This window comes from Pistacia vera, unplaced genomic scaffold (genome assembly GCF_008641045.1).
Source record: "Pistacia vera cultivar Batoury unplaced genomic scaffold, PisVer_v2 Contig269, whole genome shotgun sequence".
NCBI classification, from domain to species: Eukaryota; Viridiplantae; Streptophyta; class Magnoliopsida; order Sapindales; family Anacardiaceae; genus Pistacia; species Pistacia vera.
This window is the reverse complement of record NW_022196078.1, coordinates 71,166-93,029: the sequence shown is the minus strand read 5'-3', so window position 1 is coordinate 93,029 and position 21,864 is coordinate 71,166.

The following is a 21,864-nucleotide window of genomic DNA, read 5'->3' as shown; positions in this document are numbered from 1 at the left end:
ATGAGGGCATTATGATAATTGACTAAGGGGCAAAGATGGAATTTCTAAGAAAGAGTAAGGGCAAAATGGGAAAGTGTGGTTATAGAATAAGATATTAAGGGTTTGTAACCCTTATTTCTCTCCTTTCCACCGCCACTTTCCTTTTCCATTTTCTCTCAATTTTTCACTCAATTCTCCAAGGATTTTGAGGACTTTTGAGTGGATTTTAATAGGGTTTTGATCCTAGGCAACAAGGGGTAAGAATTCTTGCTTTATATATATGATTTATTTGTGTAGAAGTTGAATTTATTAAGTTTATGCTTAGGGTTAATAGAAGGTTTGAATCCAACAAGAGTTGAGAGCTTTAGTGGAGACTACTCAAGTATAAGGTAAGTAAATTCCACTCAAACTCCAAATCCAGTTAAGGTTTAAGAAATCAAGTGAGTAGAGATTTCTTTTAAGCATGCATATGTTAAGATTATTGAGAAATTGAGATGACATGATGATTATTTATGCTTGTTGTTGGATATATTTGAGTATGAGAAGTGTATGTGGATGAGGGTTGTACCAAGAAGAATTTCCTACATGCATGCCACCTTAATTGAGTGGCCTAAGAAGAAAGAAAGAATGTGTACGGTCCACAAGAGTGCATGTAGATGAGGACTGTACTCACTCACACAGCCAAGGTTCCAAATCCATGCATCAACCGAGACTGATCGGCAAAGAATAAGAAAGGAAAGAATAAGAAAGAATGAGAAAGCTTGAACAAGCAAAGAAAAGAAAAGAAAAACAAGAAAGAAAAGAGAAGCTTGAGCAAGACAAACAAGAAGAAAGGAAAACAATAGAAAGAAAAGAAATAGAAAGAAGAAAGAAAATGCATTATTGCACATGCATTTCATTCATGCATATTACCATGTAGTCCACCATGGTTAGAAAGAATAGAAAGAAAAGGAAGAATAGAAAGAAAGAATAGAAAGAAGGATAGAACAGCGAGAATTAGGAAGAAAGAAAGAACAGTAAGAATTAGAAACAGAGAAAGAACTAGGAACGAAAGAAAAAAGAAGAGAATTAAGTAAGGAAATAACCAAAGAAGGAGAAAAGATAAGGGATTTACTTACTGAGCATTTTTGTGCTCACCCCGTTGTTTTTCCATGTTTTTGCAAGAAATAGGTGAGCAGCGGTTGGAAGGACGTCAACAAGCGGAGAGCATTGGCATTACTGTCCACCGTTGCTAAGTTTTTGTACTTGTTAATTTCATATGTGTAAAGAATTACATTTTATAAGTAAAGAAAAATTTGGGCCCAACTATTTTTCATATGCTAAGTATGTATGTTTTATTGTATATATTCTAAAGTATACTAGTAGAAAGAAGTCATTACATTTTTGGTATCAGAGCAAAGATTTTGGGATTTGACAGTGTGCCATTCTCACCGCAGAGAAATTACATAGCCAACCATTGTAAGTTAAATTTTCTTTCCTTACTTAAAGTGTTGCATGAGTTGATTAAATGTGGTTGTTTTATAGATGAGATGTAGAACCCGAGCAAGTAGTAAGAAAGCAGTGAGTACGGGGGAACCTTCTAACCCACCAGAACCTACTCCCCATACCCTTGATGAAGCTAGAATTCAGGTGATTGTATAGCAAGTCGTAGGAGAAAGACAGGGGAGAGTTGAACAAGAAAGAATTGAAACCCCCATTCAAATACCACCTACTAGAGAAGAAAGAGAAAGGCCGGTACCCCCGACAGTACAGAATCAGATTGAACTGATTTATGGGCTTCCAAGTCAATATCAGCCATCAGACATTAAAGGTACAACAGACCCTTTAGTGGCAGAAGAATGGTTTAGGTCCGTTGAGCGTACGACGACACTGTTTCCTATGACGGATAAGGAGAAGATCCGGTATGCCAGTTTCTTGTTTTGGGGTGATGCCCGAATTTGGTGGGAATTGATAGAAGACACTCATAATGTTTCAGTGATGACCTGAGGTGAGTTTAGAAGATTTTTTGATGCCAAGTATAGAACAGTGGATCGGGTACATGAGAAGATACAAGAGTTTATTAATTAAAAGCAAGGGTCGAGTACAGTGAAAGAGTATTCTGTGCGGTTTAATTCGCTTGCCAGGTTTGCACCTGGAATAGTCAGTACCCCAGAATTGAGAAGAGATAATTTTGTCCATGGGTGGAAGCCAGAGATAGCCCAGGATGTAATGACAGGAGCTGAGCCCCCTAAAACCTATAGTGAAGCTTTAGAGCGGGCTTTGAGGGTAGAAATTTTTGTAAACAAGCTCATCCCAACAGGACCAAGTGAATCATCTCCCGCTCTGCAGAGAGAAAGATTTGAGAGTGCAAGAAATAGAAAAGTGAAGAATAAGAAGAAGTTTCAGCCAAAGAAGAACAGAAAAGATTGGTAGAATAAACGGCCAAGAACAGTGGAGTTTCCCCCATGTCCTAAATGTGGGAAGACTCATCCAGGAGAGTGTCTGAGAGAGTTAGGCCGTAATGTATGTTACCGATGCCGATAGGTAGGGCATCTGATGAAAGATTGTAAAGCTCCTCTTACACCTACAGCACAGAATTCTAGAGGCATTAATGCCAGAGTGTTTATAGTATTACAAGGTGAAGCAAAGGCCAGTCCATCAGCTGTTACTGGTCAGTTATTATTTCATGCAGTTCCTCTTTATGCTTTAATTGATTCTGGAGCCACTCATTCATTTATATCTTATGGGATGATAGAAAGATTAGGTTTGAAACCTACTAGAGTGAGTCGACCCATTACGATAGAGTTACCTGATGGGGTTAGTATTGTGACACATGAGATGTTGTCAGGTGAGTCCGTGGTGATCCATGGTCTGGAGTTAGCAGTTGATTTAATAGTGTTTAATATGCCTGACTTTGATGTGATTTTGGGTATGGATTTCCTAGGGAGGTATGGAGTAGAAATTGACTGTTGGAAGAAGAAAGCGAGATTTAATCTCGATAGTGGAAATAAGTTTAGTTTCGGAGAGGGCCATCAGTTGAGTATGTTGATTAGTAGCATGAAGGCTACAAAGATGCTAAGAAAATGGTGTTCTGGGTATATAGCCCATGTGGTATAGAGTAGAGATGTCCCACAACCAGAATTGCAGAGTGTGCCAGTAGTTCGAGAATTTCTAGATGTATTTTTGGAAGACTTACCGGGTTTTCCTCCAGAAAGAAAAGTTGAGTTTAGTATTGAACTGGCACCAAGAACAACACCGATATCTAAAGCCCTTTACCGAATGGCCCCAACCAAGCTTCAGGAATTGAAGAAGCAACTCCAAGAGCTCCTAGATAAAGGTTTTATCCGACTAAGTCATTCTCCTTGGGGAGCTCCAATCTTGTTTGTAAAGAAGAAAGATGGGTCATTACAGATGTGTATTGATTACAAAGAGTTGAATAAAGTGACAGTGAAGAATAAATACCCGTTACCTCGGATAGATGATCTTTTTGATCAATTAAAGGGTGTAGTAGTATTTTCCAAGATTGATTTGAGGTCGGGTTATCATCAGGTAAAAGTGGCAGAACAAGATATAGCTAAGACTGCCTTCCGGACAAGGTATGGGCATTATGAATTTGTGATGATGCCTTTTGGGTTAACTAATGCCCCAGTAGTCTTTATGGAATTAATGAACCGGGTGTTCCATGATTGTCAGGATCAGTTTATGGTGGTATTTATTGATGACATCCTGATTTATTCAAAGTCGAGAGAAGAGCATGAGGAACACTTAAGATTTGTGTTGCAGTGATTGAGAGAAAAGAAGTTGTATGCCAAGTTTTCTAAATGTGAGTTTTGGCTTGATCAGGTGATATTTCTAGGCCATACTGTTTCTAGCGAGGGAATTTCAGTGGATCCTAGTAAAGTAAAGGCAATCCTAGAATGGCAAAGGCCAAAGACAGTAAAAGAAGTGAGGAGTTTCTTGGGACTAGCAGGTTACTATCGCCGGTTTGTGGCAGAGTTTGCCCAGCTGGCTAAGCTATTGACAACTCTTACTAAACAGAGAGCTCCTTTTATATGGTCAGTTACATGTGAAGAGAGTTTTCAAGAGTTGAAGAAAAGATTAACGATAGCTCCAGTGTTAGTGTTACCACATGAGGGTGTAGATTATGACATTTATACAGATGCCTCACTGTAGGGACTTGGTACCATATTGATGCAGTTAGGTAGGGTTATAGCTTATGCTTCTCATCAATTGAAAGAGTACGAGATAAGATACCCTACACATGATTTAGAATTGGCAGCAGTAGTCTTTGCCTTGAAGATTTGGAGGCATTGCCTTTATGGTGCCGAGAGTAATATCTACACCGACCATAAAAGTTTAAAGTATTTCTTTACTCAGAAGGAGTTGAATATGAGACAGAGAAGATGGTTAGAGCTGGTTAAAGATTATAAGTGTGAGATTAAGTATCAGCCAGGGAAAGCTAATGTGGTAGCTGATGCTTTGAGCAGAAAAGCTTATTTGTCCCGACTCACAAGACAGAAATAGTTAATAGAAGAGTTGTGTAAAGAGCAGATTGAGGTCATACTAGGAAGGATTGCCAGGTTAGAGGTTCAGTCTATTTTACTGGAAGAAATTAAAGAAAAACAAGTAACCGATGAGTGGTGTCAGAAAATAGTTTAGCAGGTGCATGAGGGCAAGACATTAGAGTTTCAGATGTTGGATGATGTCCTCCATTTTAGGAGTCAGTTGTGTATTCCTCAGGATGATGAATTGAGAAACAGAATCCTTATAGAGGCTCATGACACACCTATAATGCCTGGTTTGTCAGCAAGTGAAAGCAGAACACCAAAGGTCATTAGGGTTGCTTCAGCCACTTAGTATTCCTGAATGGAAATGGGAGAGTATCTCGATGGATTTTATTACAGGTCTCCCTATAATGCAGAAAGGATACAATGCTATATGCGTAATTGTAGATAGATTGACTAAATTAGCTCATTTTCTTGCAGTAAAGGAAAGTACCACTTCGAATCAATTGGCCTAGATATATATTAAAGAGATAGTGAGACTTCATGGTGTACCCAAGACAATAGTATTAGACAGAGATTCCAGATTTGTCTCAGCTTTCTGGATGAGTTTACAAAGGAACTTGGGTACCAGGTTGGCTTTTAGTAATGCCTATCATCCTCAAATAGATGAAAGTATCCTAGCATGAGATGTTACCCTTGGTGAGTTTGCTTATAATAATAGCTACCAGTCTACAATTAAGATGGCTCCTTATGAGGCTTTGTATGGTAGATGGTGTAAATCTCCACTGCACTAGGATGAGATAGGCGAGAGAGATGAGCTGAATATAGCTCTTGGCTAGAAATGACTCAGAAGATGATAGAAGATGTAAAGCTGATCAGAAGCAGAATGAAGCAAGCCCAAGATAGGCAGAAAAGTTATGCTGATCTGAAAAGAAAAGAAGTTGAGTTTGAAGTGGGTGACAAAGTTTTTCTGAAAGTTTCCCTCTACAAACGGGTGATGCGTTTCGGTAATAAAGGAAAGTTAGCACTAAGATTCATTGGTCCATTTGAGGTGTTACAGCTAGTAGGAGAAGTGGCCTATAGATTAGCATGACCACCTAGTATGGACAAAATTCATAATGTATTTCATGTCTCGATGCTTCAGAAGTATGTAAGTGATCCCTCCTATATTCTGAGTATAGAGGACGTAGACTTCGAAGAGAATCTTGCGTATGAGGAGCATCCAATGTAGATTTTGGACAGAAAAATTAAAGAGCTCCGGAACAAGAATATCCCTTTAGTGAAAGTCCTCTGGAGAAATCATAAAGTTGAAGAAGCTACATGGGAGACAGAGCAAGACATGCAGAACCGTTACCTGGAGTTGTTTGTTTGAATTTCAGGGACGAAATTCTTTTAAAGGGCGGGGGGGAGAATTGTAACACCCACATGGAGGTATGTAATTTAATTTATGTTTTTATAGCCCTTAGTTGATTTTTGTTAGAATTATTTTAAGAGAATATGAAGAAATTGCCTTAAACTTGCATTAAGGGTAAAATAGTATTTTTACTCAAAATTAGTTGAAATTGTGGGGAGTGAAAAGAGATAGAATTTCATAGAGAATACAATAGAATTTCATAGAGAATACAATAAAAATGAGGGCATTGTGGTAATTGACTAAGGGACAAAGATGGAATTTCCAAGAAAGAGTAAGGGCAAAATGGGAAAGTGTGGTTATAAAATAAGATATTAAGGGTTTGTAACCCTTATTTCTCTCCTTTCCACCGCCACTTTCCTTCTCCATTTTCTCTCAATTTTTCACTCAATTCTCCAAGGATTTTGAGGGCTTTTGAGTGGATTTTAATAGGGTTTTGATCCTAGGCAACAAAGGGTAAGAATTCTTGCTTTATATATATGATTTATTTGTGTAGAAGTTGAATTCTTATTAAGTTTATGCTTAGGGTTAAGAGAAGGTTTGATCCAACAAGAGTAGAGAGCTTTAATGGAGACTACTCAAGTATAAAGAAAGTAAATTCCACTCAAACTCCAACTCAAGTTAAGGTTTAAGAAATCAAGTGAATAGAGATTTCTTTTAAGCATGCATATGTTAAGATTATTGAGAAATTGAGATGAGATGATGATTATTTATGCTTGTTGTTGGATATATTTGAGTATGACAAGTGTATGTGGATGAGGGTTGTACCATGAAGAATTTCCTACATGCACGCCACCTTAATTGAGTGGCTTAAGAAGAAACAAAGAATTTGTACGGTCCGCAAGAGTGCATGTAGATGAGAACTGTACTCACTCACACGGCCAAGGTTCCAAATCCATGCATCAATCGAGACCGATCAGCAAAGAATAAGAAAAGAAAGAATAAGCAAGAATAAAGAACAAGAAAAGAAAGAATAAGAAAGAATGAGAAAGCTTGAACAAGCAAAGAAAAGAAAAGAAAAACAAGAAAGAAAAAAGAAGCTGGAGCAAGACGAACAAGAAAAAAGGAAAAGAAAAGAAAGAAAAGAAAAGAAAAGAAACAGAATAAGAAATAGAAAGAAGAAAGAAAATGCATTTTTTGCATTATTGCACATGCATTTCATTCATGCATATTACCATGTAGTCCACCATGGTTAGAAAGAATAGAAAGAAAAGGAAGAATAGAATATATAGAAAGAAAGAAGAATTAGAAACAGAGAAAGAACTAGCAACGAAAGAAAGAAGAAGAGAATTAAGTAAGGAAATAACCAAAGAAGGAGAAGAGATAGGGGATTTACTTATTGAGCATTTTTGTGCTCACCCCGTTGTTTTTCCATGTTTTTGCAGGAAATAGGTGAGTAGCGGTCGGAAGGACGTCGATAAGCGGAGAGCATTGGCATTACTGTCCACCGTTGCTAAGTTTTTGTACTTGTTAATTTGATATGTGTAAAGAATTATATTTTATAAGTAAAGAAAAATTTGGGCCCAACTATTTTTCATTTGCTAAGTGTGTATGTTTTATTATATATATTCTAAAGTATACTAGTAGAAAGAAGTCATTACAATATAAGACACCAATTGGAATATTCCTATTCTGAATGGTTTATGGTAAACCATGTCACCTCTATGTTGAATTAGAGCATAGAGCCTATTGGGCAATTAAGCAATGCAATATGAAATTAGACGCAGCAGGAGAACAATGGAAATTCCAATTGAATGAACTTGAGGAGATACGGAATGAAGCTTATGAAAGTTCACGCATTTACAAGGACAAAACAAAGGCCTTCCATGGTAGAATGATCCAGCGAAAGCATTTTGAAGCTGGACAAAAAGTTCTTCTATTCCATTCACGTCTTAAACTTTTTCCTGGTAAGTTACATTCTCGTTGGGTTGGTCCTTTTGTGATTACTAATGTTTTTCCCAATGGTGCAGTAGAAATTAGGAGCATGAAGATCGGGAAAGACGTCAAGGTTAATGGTCATCGTCTAAAGCCATACTACGAGCCATTCATGGAACAATTGGATGAAGTACCTCTCCATGAACCAACAGACTTGGACGGTTAAGCAAAGAACAATGTCAGGCTAACGATGCTAAACAAAGCACTACATGGGAGGCAACCTATTGAGTTGTGTTAGTTTTCATTTTTCCGAATGATTTTTGTTTAATACCAATTAATAGAGCAATGAGGACATTGCCCAGTTTAGGTTGGGGGTGGGACATAGAATTATTAATTCTTTGGTATGTCTAAGTATGTGTTTACATTTGTGTGTTTGCATTTGTTGTTGTTGTAGTTTTTTTAAGTGTTTGCATGTAACAACTACTGCAAACTAGTACAATGCATGCATAATAACAATGTAAAATTGGGCCCAAAGTTTTCTTTTCATTTCAACTCATATGTCTTTTATACACAAAGAGTACTGTTTACAAAAATTCATTTTAAAAGACAAAACAGGGGAAACAGTGTAGCTATTGCTCCTCGCTTGCCGACGCCCCTCCGACCGCATCAACACCTAGAACCTGCATCCACAAAGGAAAATAACGGGGTGAGCACAAATAATGCTCAGTAAGTAAAACCCTCTAACTGTCTGTCCCCGTGTATAACTCTTAATTCTTTCCTTTTTCTAATTCTGTTTCTGTTTCTACTAAATACCATGGCCTCATCTTACCGGAGGTACGGCCGGATGGCGTTCACACAGCACCATCACACTCTCCATGACTACCGGGTGGAATTCACACAGTACCAACCCGTTCTTAGTGACTACCGAGTGGGGATCACAAAGCACCTACTCGGTTTTCCTAACTATCGGGTGGAGACCACTTAGCACCTACCCGTTTCTCATGACCTTTGGGTAACGATCACCAAGCATTAACCCGTCTCTAGTCACTGTCGGGTGATGATCACAAAGCATCAACCCGCTTCTACTAAATGTTGGATGATGATCACAAAGCATCAACCCACTTATCTAACAACTAACCGGGTAGTGGTCACAAAGCATCTACCCATTTCTACTACTCATCGGGTGACGATCACAAAGCATCGACCCATCTCTAAGGGCTATTCGGGTGGTGATCACAAAGCATCATCCCGATTCCCATAACTGTCGGGTGATGATCACAAAGCATCAACCCATTTCTAATAACTATTCGGGTGATGATCACGAAGCATCAACCCGATTCTCATAACTGTCGGGTGATGATCACAAAGCATCAACCCATTTCTACTACTCTTCTCATTCACTCTACTCTAGCACTTCTCATTCTCTCTACCCTTAGAGTAGTTGCATCCACAAAGTTCTCTACTCATAGAGCAAGTGCATACACAAAGTTTCCTACTCTTTCTTAGGTCACTTCTCAATGCACAATTAATGCCTATGGATGGTTCATCTCCACTAATGCACTTATGAAATGCCAACATGCAATGTTGCAAGAATTAAGGTTCACTACTCATACTCAAACCTCTATTAGGCATTTCATCAAACAACTCAAGTGCATAATAAAACTCTACTATAACAATAATTCTAAATCTTTCTCTAACCATCCAAAATGGGGAGAAACCCCCTCACATAGCCACATATCCTGCCAAAGAAAGACACTTCCAAAAGGATTCCTCAATACCCTTCAATTCCATCTCAAACTACCTTTCCAACCCACAACTCACTTCTTATATTTGAAAGGTATAAACAATCACAAAGCACTAGAAATCTCTATTTAAGCCTCAATAACATGGCATATAACATGTATATAACATACATACATAATTGCTATCAAAACCCTAATCAAGAAAATTCCCAAATCTCAACTTGGGTTGGGGTTTACTTACCTTGTTATGGAGAGATTTCACTAACTCTTCCTTTCACTTGGTTTGCTTGACTTTTTCTCTACTCTTAAACAAAAGAACAAAAACCCTCAATATTCAATATATACAAAAACTCACAAAGCTTCACAACCAAAGCAAGAATCCTTACCTTAGGATGCCTTAGGTTGATTTTCTACCCCAAATCACTCCAAAAGCCCTTTAAAACTCCTTGATCAAAAGAAAGAGAAATTGAGAGGAAGCAAGAGAGGAGAGTGGCGATGGAGAAGAAGAATGAAGGGTTTGCAATGACTTAATTCCTTTTAATGAAATTTATACACAAGCATTCCCATTTTGCCCTTACTCTTCTTTGGGAATTCTATCTATATCCTTTGATTCATTACAAACACACCCCCATAGCAACATATTCTCCATGAAAATTCCTTACATTTTACTCCCCACTTTTCCTGCTAATTAGGGGTAGAATGGTCAAATTGCCCTTAGGGAAGAAAATATCTAAAACTTAACAAACATTTTGGTCGGCCTGTCGCCGCGGCGAGGAAGCTTCTGTCGCCGCGGCGAAACTGTCCAGAAGGTTTCCCGTGGTTTCAACACCTCTTCGCCGCGGCGAAGATTCTTCTTCGCCCCGGCGAAGCTTGGCACACTAAACTTCTTCTATTTTCAACCAATTTCAGGGCAAGTATTCAACACAACACTCAATCAAAGGTCAACCAAACAATATTACCAAGAAACCAACTCAAATAAGAGCAAAAGAAGAAACAATAACTACGTACCTCAAGTGGGGCGTTACAATTCTTCCCCCCTTAAAAGAATTTCGTCCCCGAAATTCATACAAATAACTCTGGGAAACGATTCTGCATGTCCCGTTCTACTTCCCAAGTGGCCTCTTCCACTTTGTGATTCCTCCAAAGGATCTTCACTAGCGGAACACTCTTGTTCCGAAGCTCTTTAACCCTTCGATCTAAAATCTGAACTGGACGTTCTTCATATACTAGATTCTCTGTTACTTCAACGTCCTCTACACTCAGGATGTGGAGGGGATCACTTACATATTTCCGTAGCATCGAGACATGGAAGACATCATGCACCCTGTCCATGCTAGGTGGTAGTGCCAATCTGTAGGCCACCTTTCCCACTCGTTGCAAGACCTCAAATGGACCTACATATCTCGGTGCTAACTTCCCTTTGCTTCCGAAGCGCATTACTCGCTTGTAAGGGGAAACTTTCAAAAACACTTTGTCGCCCACTTGGAATTCCACCTCTTTCCTCTTCAAGTCGGCATAACTCTTCTGTCGATCTTGGGCTTGTTTCATTCTATTTCTGATTAACTTCACATCTTCTACTAGTTTCTGAGTCATCTCTGGCCCAAGAGCGGTACTCAACTCATCTTTTTCGCCTACTTCATCCCAATGAAGCGGAGACCTACACCGTCTACCATACAAAGCCTCGTAAGGCGCCATTCTAATTGTAGACTGATAACTGTTGTTGTAGGCAAATTCCACTAAGGGTAACATCTCATGCCAGGATACTCTATAATCCATGCAACAGGCTCTCAACATATCCTCGAGCACCTGATTCGTTCTCTCGGTTTGGCCATCTGTCTGAGGATGATAGGCAGTACTGAATGCTAAACGGGTACCCAAACTCCTCTGTAAACTTGTCCAGAAGGCTGAAACAAATCTGGAATCTCTATCTGATACTATAGTCTTGGGCACACCATGCAATCTGACTATCTCCTTGAGGTAAATCTGAGCCAACTGATCTGTAGTGGTACTTTCCTTTACTGGGAGAAAATGGGCTGACTTGGTTAATCTATCCACAATCACCCATATAGCATTACATCCTTTCTGCACTCTGGGGAGACCCGTGATAAAATCCATTGAAATGCTCTCCCATTTCCACTCTGGAATACTCAATGGTTGAAGCAACCCTGACGGCCGTTGATGTTCTGCTTTCACCTGCTGGCAAGTTAGACATTTAGCCACAAACTCTGCAATGTCTTTCTTCATACCTGACCACCAATAGCCTTTCTTTACATCCTGATACATCTTGGTTGCTCCCGGATGAGCGGTGTACGGTGTGTCATGAGCCTCCATAAGAATTTTCTGTTTCAACTCCTCATTTGGAGGAATGCACAACCGATTTCTGAAATAGAGGACACCATCTCTCACAAAGAACTCTGCTGTCTTGCCCTCAAGCACTTGCTGAACTGTTTTCTGACACCACTCATCGGCCACTTGCTTTTCTCTAATTTCCTCTAGTAAAGAAGACTGTACCTCTAGGCTGGCAATTCTTCCCGGAACCACCTCAATCTGTTCCTTAGACAATTCTTCTATTAACTCTTTCTGCCTGGTAAGCCGGAAAACATGGGCTTTTCTACTCAAGGCATCGGCTACTACATTGGCTTTCCCCGGTTGGTACTTGATCTCACAATCATAATCCTTGACCAGCTCTAACCACCTTCTCTGCCTCATATTCAACTCCTTTTGAGTGAAGAAGTACTTTAAACTCTTATGATCGGTGTAGATATTACTCTTCACACCATAAAGGTAATGCCTCCAAATCTTTAAGGCAAAGACCACGGCTGCTAATTCTAAGTCATGCGTAGGGTATCTGGTCTCGTACTCTTTCAATTGACGAGAAGCATAAGCTATAACCCTACCTAACTGCATCAACACGGCGCCAAGTCCCTGCAGAGAGGCGTCTGTAAAAATGTCATAATCTACACCCTCCTGTGGTAACACTAATACAGGAGCTGTTGTTAACCTCTTCTTCAACTCTTGGAAGCTTTCTTCACATGCTGCTGACCAGACAAAAGGAGTTTTCTGTTTGGTAAGAGCTGTCAACGGTTTAGCCAACTGGGCGAATCCCGCTACAAATCGCCGGTAGTAACCTGCTAAGCCTAAGAAACTCCTGATTTCTTTCACTGTTCTCGGCTTCTGCCATTCCAGGATTGCCTGCACTTTACTCGGATCTACCGAAATCCCTTCCTTCGACACGGTATGACCCAGGAATATCACTTGGTTCAGCCAAAACTCACACTTAGAAAATTTAGCACACAACTTCTTTTCTCTCAGCCGTTGCAATACTAATCTCAAGTGTTTCTCATGTTCTTCTCTTGACTTTGAGTAAATCAGAATGTCGTCGATGAAGACAACAATGAACTGATCCAAATACTCATGGAATACCCTGTTCATCAAGTCCATAAAAACTGCTGGGGCATTAGTCAAGCCAAAAGGCATCACTACAAATTCATAATGCCCATATCTTGTACGAAAGGCAGTCTTAGCCACATCTTGCTCAACCACTCTTACCTGATGATACCCGGACCTCAAATCAATTTTGGAGAACACTGCCGCTCCTTTCAACTGATCAAAAAGGTCATCTATCCGGGGTAGCGGGTACTTATTCTTCACTGTAACTTTATTCAACTCCCTATAATCAATACACATCCTTAGTGATCCATCCTTCTTTTTCACAAACAGGATTGGAGCTCCCCAAGGAGAATGACTCGGTCGGATAAAGCCTTTATCTAAAAGCTCTTGGAGTTGCTTCTTTAATTCTTGGAGCTCAGCTGGGGCCATTCGATAAGGGGCTTTAGATATTGGTGCTGTCCCTGGTGCTAGTTCGATACTAAATTCTACCTCCCTCTCTGGAGGCAAACCCGGTAACTCTTCCGGAAACACATCTAGAAAGTCTCGAACTACTGGCACCCTCTGAATCTCTAACTGTGGAACATCACCACTCTGCACTACATGGGCAATATACCCCGAACACCCCTTTCTCAACATCTTCCTGGCTTTCACATTACTAATCAGCATGCTCAACTGATGGCCTTCTCCAAAACTAAACTTATCTCCACTATCGAGGTTAAACCTCGCCTTCTTTTTCCGACAGTCAATCTCTACTCCATACCTTCCTAGGAAGTCCATACCCAGAATCACATCAAAATCGGGCATATCAAAAACTATTAAGTCAACGGTTAACTCTCTACCCTGGATCACTAAGGACTCTCTTAACAAAATCTCTTGAGTCACAACACTAACCCCATCGGGTAGTTCTATCTTAATGGGTTGAGTCGCTCTAGTAGGTTTCAAACCTAATCTCTCAAGCATCCCATAAGATATGAACGAATGAGTAGCACCTGAATCAATTAAAGCATATAAAGGGACTGCATGAAATAATAACTGACCAGTAACGGCTGATGGACTGGCCTCTGCTTCCCCTTGTGCCACAGTAAAAACTCTGGCATTCGCAGTACCTCCTGAACTCTGAGTGGTTGGTGGAAGAAGAGCTTTACAATCTCTCATCATGTGCCCTGGCTGTCGGCACCTATAACACACTCTCTAGTCCCTTAGACGTTCTCCTGGGTGATTCCTCCCACATTTAGGGCAAAGAGGAAACCCTTCCGTCCGGGGTCGCTTATTCTTCCACTCTTTTCTATTCCGTCTATATTGAAACTTCTTCTTCTGATTCTTCATGTCTTTACCTTTTACACCCTCATATTTCTCTCTTTAGGGGGCAGAGGGTGGCTCATTTGGTCCTCCTGTCGAGGATCCTATGGGGAAGATTTTATTCTCAAAAATCTTCGCCTTCATTGCCCGCCTCAAAGCCTCACTATAATTTCGAGGAGGGTTGGAACTTGTCATTATATCCCGGGCTATCTCCGGCTTCAACCCGTGCACAAACTTATCCCTTCTCAAGGCCGGAGTACTAACTATTCCGGGTGCGAACCTTGCAAGAGAATTGAATTTCACCGAATACTCTTTCACGGCACTAGTCCCTTGCTGTAAACTGATTTAATGGTTTTAGTGATTAGTTGACGAGTATATAACTAAAGAAAGCATTACAGATGTATTATATCCTTGAACTAAGATATCACCAGTGGGATTTTTGCATAACAGCATATAGTTCCTATGGTGTATTAACACGAGGCTAACCTGTCTATTTTAATAAGCCAATTTGTGCCCTTCTTGTTATGTGGACTGCAAGTGGTTAGTCAAGATGGATCTACAGACTGGTGTATAGATGTGATATCAAGTTCCTTAGAAAGTGTCAAGATACATTGTGAAAAGGTAAATCTCTGTCGGGGGATATAAAATGTATCGACCAAAGGTTGTTCATGGTGACATCTCCATATGTATTGATTGTCAATTGAATATAAATTAAATAAACGATTTTTGACATACCCATGATCCATTTCTTAATTAGGATTAGACAATGGATATAAACAGTATTATATAAAAGGTTCGTTGGAGGTATTCTTTCATTGTGACTAGGGTTTTGGAGCTTGCTAGATGCTCTACCCATAATTGGGGAGTTTTGTCATAAAAAGTTATGGACAAAAACATATCGGAATAGACGAGATATACGGCCCCGGACTCTAGGCCACACTGAACCTTAAGTCACACATCAAAACTAAGGAGGATGAGAAATAGTCAAGAGAGTGATTGTCCAAGGTTGCTAGCACCCTACCAAGGGTAATAAAAGTTGTATTTTTATATTATTAGTCATTGAATTAGATCAATGGAGGTGTTCATTAGTTTTTTTTAGTTTTTTTTTTTTTTTTTATATTTTTATATTATTTTATTGATAATTCTCAGTTATTTAATAATTAGAGTTATTGCTAATTGAATTAAATGGAATTCATCCTATAGATTAATCATTTTCTTTATATTTAAGTTGGATTTAAACCAATGGTTGTAATTATAAACATATGAATCATATTTTAAGGGTGTAAATTGTTATGTCACCAATTTAAAGTTATATTGTTACTTAATATAATGGTATATCCATGTTATATTTACAGGGCATTTACAACTTTATAATACATTATGGAATTATTGACAACTCCAAACAATTATGGAATTGTTAGGAATTCCAAAACATTTATTAATTGTACAAGGCTACATATATAAAGACAATGATATAGTCAAATTGAGATAAATCAAAATTTTAAGAACCCCTAATGTCCTCTGAGGCCTAATTCTTCGTTTTACCTAGTGTGGAACATTTATTGAAGTGTTACAATGCTACATATATAAAAAAATGATATATAATCTGTGAATAGAAATCAAAAATTTCTAAGAACCCTAAATGTCTCTCTGGCCTAATTGTCTTCTTTTCCTTAGTGTGGATACTCTTTTTTAATTTCTCTTGAATTAAAAGATCTCCAAGATTGTAGACTAAAGGTACAAGTTAAACTACTTGTTTTCAATTTGATGATTTTTGATGCAAATATGAGGATATACATGTTATAGTATCACAGCATCATTCTCCATGTATCCATCTTTCAAAAACCCTTCCCTCCTTTTGATGGATGCAAATCCTTCCTTACACCACAGTTTCCTCAAATCACGATGAGCATTCAAGTTGCTTTGGTTTTCCCCTACATATCTAACAATGTCTCTATATATTGTCACATCATTTTTTTTCATGTGCCATGAATCCAAATTGTGACGCAATAAGTTTCTTTGTCCCAATATGCAATTAAAAAAAGAAATGTTTTCTCCTCCAATTTAGGGTTGTTTTGGTTTTTATCAGGCCTGTTTGATTTTATATTTTATCTGCTTTCCTTTCTGCCTTACCAAATTGTAACAAGTTTAAGCATTTGCAATGTGTTTCACAGATCATCTCCTGACATCTTCTTGGAAGCAACCTGTTCTTCCAATTTTCCATCAAAGGGAAGACTTGTTCTCTTGCTATTTATGATTCAATAGGTAAAACTGTAAGCCCCCATGTAAGAAAACTTACAACCATATTTAATGTCAAGTAGAAGGGGTCGCCTCATTACATGAAGACAAGCCAGTGCTCCTTTGTACTCCCTTTGACAAATTAGATAGTGCAGGAATAAACTATTTAATTGTCCACACAAGGTGTAGCACGCTGCACAAAATTTTCCTTTTTTGAAGCATCAAGTCTCAACTCATAATGCATAATTCTTGTAACTCGTTGATTGAAGTTGCAAGTACTACATCAATGTATTCCCATAGATTTAGGTCTGAGTATTACACAATGTAGCAAAACAATAGGTGTTTTGCTTAACTTACACATCCAAGAGGTAAATTATATACATTCAACATTCTTAGCCAAGTTGCTATACTGAACACTATATGACCAAAGTGGTTGATTCCATCAGATGCAAGGCCCAAGTCTACACCCCCCTTACCGAGGCTCTAGAACAATGTGATGTAAACCATCGAAGAGATTTCCATCAGTCAGTAGTCAACAGATGTTTAGAATGCCTCTGGGGACACTTTCATGATGCATTCCTATCTAGCCTGTTGTGATGACTAAATAGATCTTTCTAATCTTGTTTAGTGCAAATAGGTAAGACTTTCCTATAATTATCCTTACACTTCTTTTTGGATATATCGCATGCCTTCGCAATCCATGTTTCCATCTAGACTTACCACACAATCAAAAAATTTTCATCATTTTGCATTGTCACTTCGAAAAAGACACACAATCATTCTCACAAGCATCACTTTTTTCTAGTGAAAGACCTAGATCTCTTATAAGCTTTCGTGCATCACAAAATTTTTGGTAAATTTTCACCATAGAGAGCTGCCTTTTTTAAGCAATTGCATTCATGCAGTAAGTGATAATCCTAGGATTATACTACTAGGCTTTTGCCGGATATGTTGGATCTATCTTATTTTCATTTTTGTGCCTCATTCCAAACTTAATTGCATATTTTATTTTAAGGCCAAAACGTGTAGTTAGAACAAATAATGAGTTGGAAACTGAGTTTTCTGTACCCAGAACAAGCAAATCTCAGATTCGGGGAATTTTGTAAGTTGATTTGAAGCACTATGAAGCTTGGTCCTATTGGAGACACCAAAGATTGAAGATCAGCAAGAGAAGCAAGGCGGAGGGCAGTTTCGTAACAAATTCAGAATTGTTCAAAAAATTTCGTGCGGCGGATACCTCTCGGACAAATTAGATTTTAAATTCTTACCGCGACTCAAGTATGCGTAATTTCAGTTTTCAAAACTGTGCGTTTATTTTATGGTGAGAGTTTTTAGGTTTTTTTGGGACCAACTAGATAACGAAACTTAGCATTTTAGAAAGGAGTTTCGACATTTTTGGAAAAAAGAGAGAAGATTGAAGAGTGAACTACTTTGGATTCATCAATAGAAGAAGAGTTGTTCTCTTTTCTGCAAATTCCAAAATGTGATAGATGTTTAAGTTTTTTATTTCCATTTTGTTAATTTTAGTATAATAACTCACGCTTTGGGTTAGGGTTTTTTGATGTAATTGGGATTTTATGTTTAATCAATAAAATAATGTTGCTCTACATCATGCATGGATTTGTATGAGTATCTCTTGTTTGTATTGAATATTTTGTTGACATGATGAGTGAGAAATGATCCTGTATGACCTTCTTAGGTAATTCATTGTTGTTTGAATGCTAGAGATAGGTTTGAGAATCAATGATAAGTTAAGGATTCCATAGCTTAATGACTTGGAACTATAGTCTTCATTTGTTGGGTGTGGGAACTGAATCAGGGAAAAGTAGAAACATACTGAAGTAAGGTATTTTTTTACTACACATTAGGGGCGTTCGCATTTTAATCCGTGCATGTGAGTCATAGAACGTAGCATAATTCGAGATTATTCATAACATCTCAGTGAAGTCAAAAACCCTAACCCGTTTGTTAGATAGATATTTTCGCTCGAATTAGTTTACTGTCTTTAATTAGTTTTCAAGTACGTAGTAAATTTTGTTTATCACTTTAGCGTAAATTTCTCCTGCAAATCCAACATCTTTCGGTTTCTTCCACTTGATACAACACTAGAGGAAATCAAATGCTAAACAAACATCCTCGTGGGAACGTATACTCTACTTTATCACTTTAGTTACGTTTTTGCGAACTATTCTTGCACACATTGCATGTTGTAATTCCAACACCAGCAAGTTTTTGTGCGTCATTGCTGGGGTTGATTTGTTTTAACACTTGACACTTGTCTGTGTGTACCTAATTAGAGTTTAATTTTAGTTTTAATTGTTTTATATTATTTTGTTGTTCTTTCTATAGTACTAGGATCTCATGCTTTCTTCTTTCATGTAGTTTACGCGGAAAATCTAGACGTCATCCAGTTGTTCCATCGATCCAGAGATATAAAAGACTGCAAGAAGACTTAATAGAGAAAGAGAGAAGAGAGGCCGTAGTCATTGAGAGGCAAGAAACGAAGAACATTAAGGGAATTTCAGTACCCCATGGTTGATGGCAGTGGTCCACAGTATAACTAGGCCACCAGTGCAGCCAATACTTTCAATAAGCTAGCAATCATCCAGATGATCCAAAGTGTACAATTTAAGGGAGATCTGAAGGAAGATCCAAATTCACACACTATAAAATTCTTAGAGATCTCCGATACCTTCAAATCAACCTGGAAGTGTCAGATGACGCCATCAAATTAAGATTTTTTTCTTTTCTTTAAGGGATAAGGCAAAGGGATGGTTAATGGCACTACCACTTGGACACAACACAACCCTAGAATGATTGGCACAAAATTTCCCCACTAAATCCCTCAAGCGAAGTCTGCAAAGATGGAATATATCACATTGTTTCTACAGGAAGAGACTGAGTCACTTTATGAAGCTTGGAAAGTACAAGGAAATACTAGCGAAAGTGTCCCACCATGGTTTGCTATTTGGATACAAGTCTACAATCTATAAGGGGTGATGGTTATATGCAAACGATGGTGGATGCGGGGACATCTGAAGGAGCATTGTAAAACAAGACACCTGAGAAGCTTATGAGTTGCTTGAAGTCCTGGGTAGTAATAACTATCAGAGACCCAATGAGAGAATGCAGTCGAAGAGTCTATGGGATTCATGAAGTTGATGCTTACACAGCCATTTCAACCCAACTTACAGCACTTCAGAAGCAGTTAAGAGGTATGCAAGTGAATTCCATTCAAGCACCTCAACGACATGTGATTTTTGTGTAGGTAACCTGTGAGCAATGATGGTTCAAGTGGGGAACACTTCGCTTTAGCTTCATCATCATTGGAAACAAGTTAACTACTTGGTAGGGAATCAAAAGCAACAGAACAATCTTTCTCCAACACGTACAATCCTGGTTGGAGAAATCACCACCTTGTTTTGGGGCAATTAGAACAGCAGAATAAACCAATGGAATCAAAGAACAATGCCAAACAATCAAGGGAGTGAATATCAACCAGGGATAAAGATTGTCAAATTGGAGAATATTGTTCGGGGGAAATTCATGCAAGAGACCAAGGGGTTTCATGAGTGAGACGAGGGCAAATTTTAGAAAACAACAGGTGTCCATTCGAAACTTAGAGGTACATGTGGGGCAATTAGTAGAAAACACTAAATGAACGACCACAAGGGTTCCCTACCAAGCAACACAGTGACTAACCATGTGAAACAGCGAAGTAATAACTCTACGAAGTGGAACATCTTGGAAGCGTGGTGGAACAAACAGGGAAAAAGAGAGTGCACCAAAAGACAAGAAAGATTCTGATGAGGAAGTCGACGAAGAGATCATTAGACATGCCTGTTAGTGGAATAGTACTTATGTAATGCTGATTCATGTTTACCATGCTAATATAATTAGTTTTTGTAGCAAATAATAGAGGTCTTCATTATTGGTAGAAAATGATTGGCAAATAGCGAAAGTATTTCTTCTTTTTGAAACTTTTTACCAATCCACTTTACAACTTTTGGTCTGTATTATACTACTAGTCCATTAGTAATACATCAATTATAAAAATTTCCGAGTAATTTATAAAAACAAAGACAATGTAATTTAAATGCACCAATAAAGGCAATGGAATTTTTTTTTTTTTAAATATTGGGAACCCATTCCTTTTCTTTATTGTTTAGGTGCTATATGTGAATACGAGAATTAAATTAGCAGGTTTAGAAAATGGTTTCGACCATTTATGTGAAAATTTACAAACTGAAGTATATGCCAACAAATATGAGAGGTAAAAATACACTTTTGAAGTATATTTCCAGTATGAAAACAGGTATGGGAACCGCCAAGAGGCGAAACATCCAGGGAAGCTGCCATCAAAGAAACAAATGAAGACTTCTACTTGGGGTGCACTTAATAGGCCGAAGAGGATCCGAATTCGAAGCCACAACCTACTCTTTAGAGGCTCCACCACCACCACCACACCAACAACACAACAAACTAATGTACTATCTTCCAGCAGTCGCAGGAGTAAGAGCTCAACAATATTGGCAACCCCTGAAATGTTACTAGTAGATCCACAACAGAGAGCCAACATGATATCTTAGACTATTGGAGAGCCAGAAAATATATTTTTCCGTATTATCCAGACTTGCCTTGGATGTTTTCGTTTGTTCCTGTTCAACCGTCTCATCTGAACAAACATTTAGTGCAAAGGGAAGAATTTAAATGAAAGGAGGACTAAAACTTACACAACAAATGATTGAAGTCCTCACATGTATTCGAGATTGGGAACGGTCGAGCCATCAAGGTCACATACGAGGTTGTCGACGATATTTAATTAGAATCATTTCAATGTGTAATATAGATGTATCAGATGAGGGAGGTTTAGTGAAACGCGCAAAATTAGTTGTTTTGTAAATTGTAACTTGTAAATTAATTGTCAATATTGCAACCTTTTTCCTTACCAACTTTTTGTCCTATTGGGTTTTTCTTGCAATCTTTTCTCCCTACCAACTTTTTGTCCTATTGGGTTTTTCTTGGTGAGTTTTTAACGAGGCATAAATATTGTATTTCTTATTTTATTTTTAATACATGAATAAATTTAATCTATTCTTATATACAATTTTAATGTATTAAAATTGAATTAATATTTGGAATGTTAACCAAAAAATTAATTTAATTTAATTATTGTATTTTGAAAAGAAATAACAATTAACTAAAAACCATTACATTATTAAATTGTTAATTATTATTTGAAAGTTAATTAAATATTTAAAATAAACAAAACAAAATTAGAAAAAAAAGTCACGCACCTAACCGACGGGTTAGGGTTGGCGGTCGGGTTGTGACCAGCCAATTCTATAATGTGGCGGGCCAGGTTCGCAGGGTGGGTCGGGCCGACCCGCCCATTTCCAGCAACCTACGCGGGCCGGGCCGGTGGGGTCAGGTCAGGCCGGGCGGG